This window comes from Cnephaeus nilssonii (assembly GCF_951640355.1).
Source record: "Cnephaeus nilssonii genome assembly, chromosome: 2".
In the NCBI taxonomy this organism is placed as follows: Eukaryota; Metazoa; Chordata; class Mammalia; order Chiroptera; family Vespertilionidae; genus Cnephaeus; species Cnephaeus nilssonii.
In genome coordinates, this window is record NC_137073.1 from 35,760,601 (window position 1) to 35,766,293 (window position 5,693).

General features: G+C 46.1%; 1 pseudogene across 1 annotated transcript; it reads left to right on the forward strand.

Moving 5' to 3' along the window:
• The first annotated feature begins 956 nt into the window (after positions 1–956).
• Positions 957–4,096, forward strand: LOC307110564 (AP-3 complex subunit sigma-1-like; annotated as a pseudogene). Its single transcript has 3 exons — positions 957–1,075; positions 3,512–3,856; positions 3,964–4,096. The product of its transcript is annotated as an AP-3 complex subunit sigma-1-like (transcript).
• The last annotated feature ends 1,597 nt before the right edge of the window (positions 4,097–5,693 follow it).

The window sequence follows — 5,693 nt, forward strand, 5'->3', positions numbered from 1 at the left end:
GGAACTAGGGGAGATGTGACCTTTCCCCTTCAATCTCAATCCCTGAAAATCATGAAGCCCCAGAAAAGGGGGTGGTCTGGGTGGAGTAAAAAGGCTTCAGAAGCAGCCGCTGAGATGGGGGACAGTAAGGGAAGGGTCAGAAAGATGGGGCTGGAGGCTAAGGGACCACTGTGGTGGCCTGTGGTTTCAGGATGGGCTGGAGAGACTCAGTGGGTGCTAACTTCCTCTCACCATGGTGGAGGCTGGGCATCTCACACCCTCAGGCCCTGGCCTGGCTGAAAAGGGCTCCATCCTGCTGTCAGAAGCGCCATCTGAGTATGGTAGTGAGGTGAGGTTTGAGGTCCCAGGTGGAGAGGAGGAAAGTTCCCTGAAAACTGCAGAAACCATTACCTGCCTTTCCTCTCCCTCAGAGTTGGGTATCGTTCACTTGCCTTCCCCCTTCAGAATGCTGGAGCAATACCCAGGCACCTGTCACCCAGACCTATTTTCAGGTCCAAGATGGCTGGAAGGTCTGACAGACAGGATCCTTGACTGAGACCTGAGAGAGACAGAGAGAAAGGGAGGGAGGAATGGCAGTAGGGAAGAAAGGGAGAGTGGGAAGCAGGTAAAAAGCTGTCCCAGAAAACTCCTGTAGGTACCTGCCCCACCCCTTTTCTTTTCTTGGACTCTAGTTCATTTTCTGGAAGTCAGAGAAAAGGTGAGTGGCTCTAAGGCACACCAACCCCAGAGCAAGTCAGAATTCTCATCCAAAGTCCAGGGCCTCCACTAGTCAGCTAGTAAAAGTAAGCAAATACTTAACCTCTCTGAATGTCAGTTTCAATTTCCTGATGGTTCGATTGTAAGGATAATAGGGTGTGCCTCCTTGGAATGTTGTAATCAGGAATTATATTGTATGATTTTTTTTAGCAAAGTGTTCAGGCCAGTGCCTGGCAAACAAATCCCCAGTAAACGCAAACATGACAGTAACACTGCGTCTGAGCTACGCACCAACCCACTCTGGTGTTTCTGATGTTGTGGACATTGACCTGAGGCTCCAGCTGTCCACAGGACTGTTGGCCATGCGGCCAACCTTGCAGTCAGCTTGCACTGTCCCCAGTCAAGGTGGGAGTATCCCAGGCAAGCTCTTCCCACCTCTACACTCCTCTTGTGTGTGATGCTTGGTCTCCCTGGAATGAAAGCCAGATTCATCCAAGGAACCTCTGCTTTGCTGTTTGCTTTAGCCTCTGGCACCATTATAGCTATGGACAGATATCAACCTGAGAAAGTTCTACCAATTCAGGGAACACTCCTACTTCCCTTGCATGTCTGTCTCTCGCTTTTGCCAACACAGGGAATCCCTACTTCTATTAGTCCTTGCCCCACCTCTGTTCATTGGTTAGGATTCAGTTCAGCTACTTGATACAGAAACCCAGACAATAATGGCTTTAATGAAATTTTTTTTTTCTTACATAAAAGAAACCAGAAGTAGGCCATGTAAGATTGGCAGGATGCCCTGGAGGCCAGGGACCAGGCTCCTTTACAGAGAATTTTGTTACCTACCCATCACGTAGCTTCAACTTAATTCCTGTGAGGACCTCAAACCTCACCTCACTACCATACTCAGATGTAGGTAACAATGTCTGTAATCCATCTAGAGCACTGGATATGAAACCCACTCTACCCTACCCCCAGCTAGAAAGGAGGCAAGAATAAGCAGAAGGATGTCCAATGAACTGCATTGGGAAATACTGTAAACTAGCTAAATAGTTAACAGAATTGTGAAAGTAAAATTAGACTATCCAGAGATTTGTGTGGAATGCTCAAAACAAGCAAAAGAGCAAAAAGGTACAAACAAGATGGATGGATGGATCCAAGGAAGAATCATGTGAAATTACATAACTTGGGTTAAGTATGAATTTTATGCCAATCTTCAGAAGGGGTCACCAGAAGACGTAGGGAGAGGGGAGGAAAGTCCCCTGGCTGGCTCAGGCTCCCAACTCTGCAGGTCAACAGCCCCGTTTAATAGGGGTTGGGGCAGTGGCCTCAGACAATGGCTGCCCCCAGTATCTACTCTCTCTTCTTCCTTAGTATTAGGACAGCAAAATTTTAGAGGAGTACACAGTCATCCAGAACAAAAACTACACCTCTGAACCGCCTGCATAGCCAATTACAACCTTAGGACTAGGTTCTGTCCGGGGAGATATAACTGAGGGGTTGTGTGTATGGTTTCCAAATATGTCTTCAAAGGGAGGAGCAAGGCCCTTCTTCAGCCCTTCCTTCTTCCTGCTGGCTGAAATGCAGATGTTACGGCTGATGCTCTAGCAACTACATTACACCATTAAGTTGAAGCTACGTGATGGGTAGGTAACAAAATTCTCTGTAAAGGAGCCTGGTCCCTGGCCTCCAGGGCATCCTGCCAATCTTACATGGTCTACTTCTAGGTTTCTTTTATGTAAGAAAAAAATATATTCCATTATATTTCATTCAAGCCATTATTGTTTGGGTTTCTGTATCAAATAGCTGAACTGAATCCTAACCAATGAAAAGAAGAGATGAGAATCCTTTTTGTTAGCAGGGGTGGGGCAAGGACTAATAGATATGTACACATGTAATACCTTAATAAAAAATGAAAAAAATAAATAAAATAGAAAAAAAAAAAGTAGGGATTCCCCTGTGTTGGCAAAAGTGAGAAACAGACATGCAAGGGATGGTGGTAGAATCAATATTAATTCCGGGATAAATAGCATGGTAAATGAAGAAATGGAAAAATCAAGGATATCCCTGCAGTGACAGCTGTGGGGGGTAGGGTCACAGAGGATGCTGGGAGGTTATTATGTTGAACTACATAGGGAAAGGTGTCATGGCTAGACAGGTGAGGTTCCTGTGTTGACTAGGGTTGGGGAGAGGCTCAAGGTAAAAAGAGGAATTATTCCTGGAAGTTCTATCCATTTTCAAGAACAAGCTCAAATCCTTGTCCATCTCTCTTCATGACCAGAGGTGTCCCTATTAGTTCTTGTACTCGCTGACTGTCCACAGCACTTCCTACTGACCCACACAGTCTGTCAGTCCTCAGGAGGTCAGTCTGGACTGATTGTAGGGATACCTAGTCCAGCATTTCTCCTCATGTGGTCCTCCCAGCACCCTCAGGGAACTGCCCTGATGAGTTGCTAAAAAATGCAGACTTAAGGACTCCACCCAACACCGAACGGATCAGTCCCTCTACATGGCCCCCATGATTCCGACATACACTCAAGTCCGATGCACCATTTTGCACATGGTGAAACTGAGGCCCAGACAAGTAGTGACTTCCCAGAGGTCTCACTGAGAACACTGGACGAGAGAATCCAGGAATCAGGACCTCCAGTCTAGGGCTTACTCTAGTGCCCTGACACCTGCATCCTTTATTCTGGCTCTCTGGGGTGGCCCCTGAAATTTAAAAACCCTCTGAGGGGAAGGATCACCAGTGAGATCCTGAGGCGAAGCTGAGAGCCCACCCCAGCCCTGGCCCTCAGCGCTCACCTGGCCCACCCAGCTCAGCCATCATCAAGGCAATCCTCATCTTCAACAACCACATAAAGCCACAGCTCTCCAAATTCTACCAGCCTTGCAGAGAAGACAGACAGCAGCAAATCATCAGGAAGACATTCCATTTGGTATCTAAGAGAGATGAAAAAGTTTGCAATTTCCTGGAAGGATAATTACTAATTGGAGGAGCTGACAACAAACTGATTTACAGACATTTATGCAATGTTATATTTTGTCTTCTGTGTGGATTTTTCAGACAGTGAACTTGGCGGTTGGAGATATAATTCAAGTATTTGTGGAAACACTGGACAAGTGTTTTGAAAATGTCTGTGAACTGAATTCCATTTTCCATGTAAGCAAGGCTCACAACATTCTTGCAGAGACAGTGATGGGAGAATGGTATTAGAGACTAACATGAATGAGATTGCTACATAAATTAATGCAAAAAATTAACTGGAGAAATCTGAGGCTGGCTTAAAGGGAGTTCCAGCGTATGCTGTAACAGCTGTAAAGAATATGAATCTTCCTTAGATCCCAAGAAATATTTGGTGACATCAGTATAAAAGTGCCAAACCTGTCCTCTTTTAAATAAAAAATTTGAAAGACCACTTCCAGGTAAAATCCAGGGGGAAAAATCGTTAAGTTTACCATGTAGTTGTTTATTAAAAACTAGAAGCCCGGCACACAAAATTAGTGCATGGATAGGATCTCTAGGCCTGGCCTGCGATCAGGGCTGATCCCCGGCTGCCAGCTGCCAGCAGCCGACCCCTCTGTGTGCGGGGGTGATTGGGGCCCTGCTTACTCACACCTACCTTGGTCTGGCGCCTCCACCCACCCCTGGTTCCGTGTTCCCCATCAGGCGATTGGAGCCTGCCAGCAGGGGGGCGGGGGCGGGGGCAGGGGGTTGTTGCGGGGAGAGGGACAAAGAGGTTGGCCAGCAGGCCCTGTGGGCTGGGGGCAGCTCCTGTGTTGAGCGTCTGCCCCCTGGTGGTTAGTGTGTGTCATAGCAACAGTCGTTTCACTGGTGGATTTGCATATTACACGTTTATATAGAGAGAGGAGGAGAGTCTTTTTTTTTTTTAACATTACCTTTTTAAAAATATATTTTATTGATTTTTTTTACAGAGAGGAAGGGAGAGGGATAGAGAGCCAGAAACATCGATGAGAGAGAAACATCGATCAGCTGCCTCCTGCACACCCCCCACTGGGGATGTGCCCGCAACCAAGGTACATGCCCTTGACCGGAATCAAACCTGGGACCCCCCAGTCCACAGGCGGACGCTCGATCCACTGAGCCAAACCGGTCAGGGCAAGGAGGAGAGTCTTAACTTTTGCTCTTGGATTTCAGTCAAGGTATTGTATAGAAGTTGTGTCAAATCAGTATAGTGGTTCAATGTTGCTTTTCTTACTCAGTGATTTTAGAGAAATTAAGTAGTTCCAGTGTGGGGTTTTTTCTTTCTTTTCTAAACTGCATTCCTATGCCCACCTAAGGCATGCCTTTATGTATTGGCTACAACAGAATTTCAAAGAAGTGTTTGAGACATTTCTTTAAATTATGTACAACTCAAAATGTTGGTGCTTTGTATGGATCACACGTGCAGCATTCCTTAATTCTGTTATTTGTCATGATTGTTATTTAAAGAACCAAGCATGTACTGCATGAAAACATTATGATCTTTTTCTCTTAGTTTAAATAAACTCCAAGGCAACTAGATTTCTAAAGAACCTTTCTGTTTTCCTGATATCTACTTTAGCAATAATTTTTATAACCCTCTAACTCAACAAAGTAAATAAAGGTATATTTTATCACTGTTTAAAAAATATATATATATACATTTAAAAAATTTTTTTAACTCTCTGAAATGGAAACACAATCTGCATGGTCTCCTCCATCCTCACAATCCCAGGACAAACTGCAGGCTGAGGAGACACGCGTGGCCCACGGGCACACCTCCCAGAGCTGCTTGCAGCTGTAGAGCCCTGGCCTCCTGCAACACCTACCTCACAGGCACAGGGCTGCGTGCCCTAGAACTCCATGCAGTCTTGCAGATTCATCTGACTGAACATTCAACTGACCCCTCTTTGACCCAGGGTCTGGGAAGTACCTGAGGGGCTCCAGGAGTAGGATACCCTCCTCAGATTCCAACCCACCCACACCCCCACAGCCCCCATCCCCCCTAGTGGGCCTG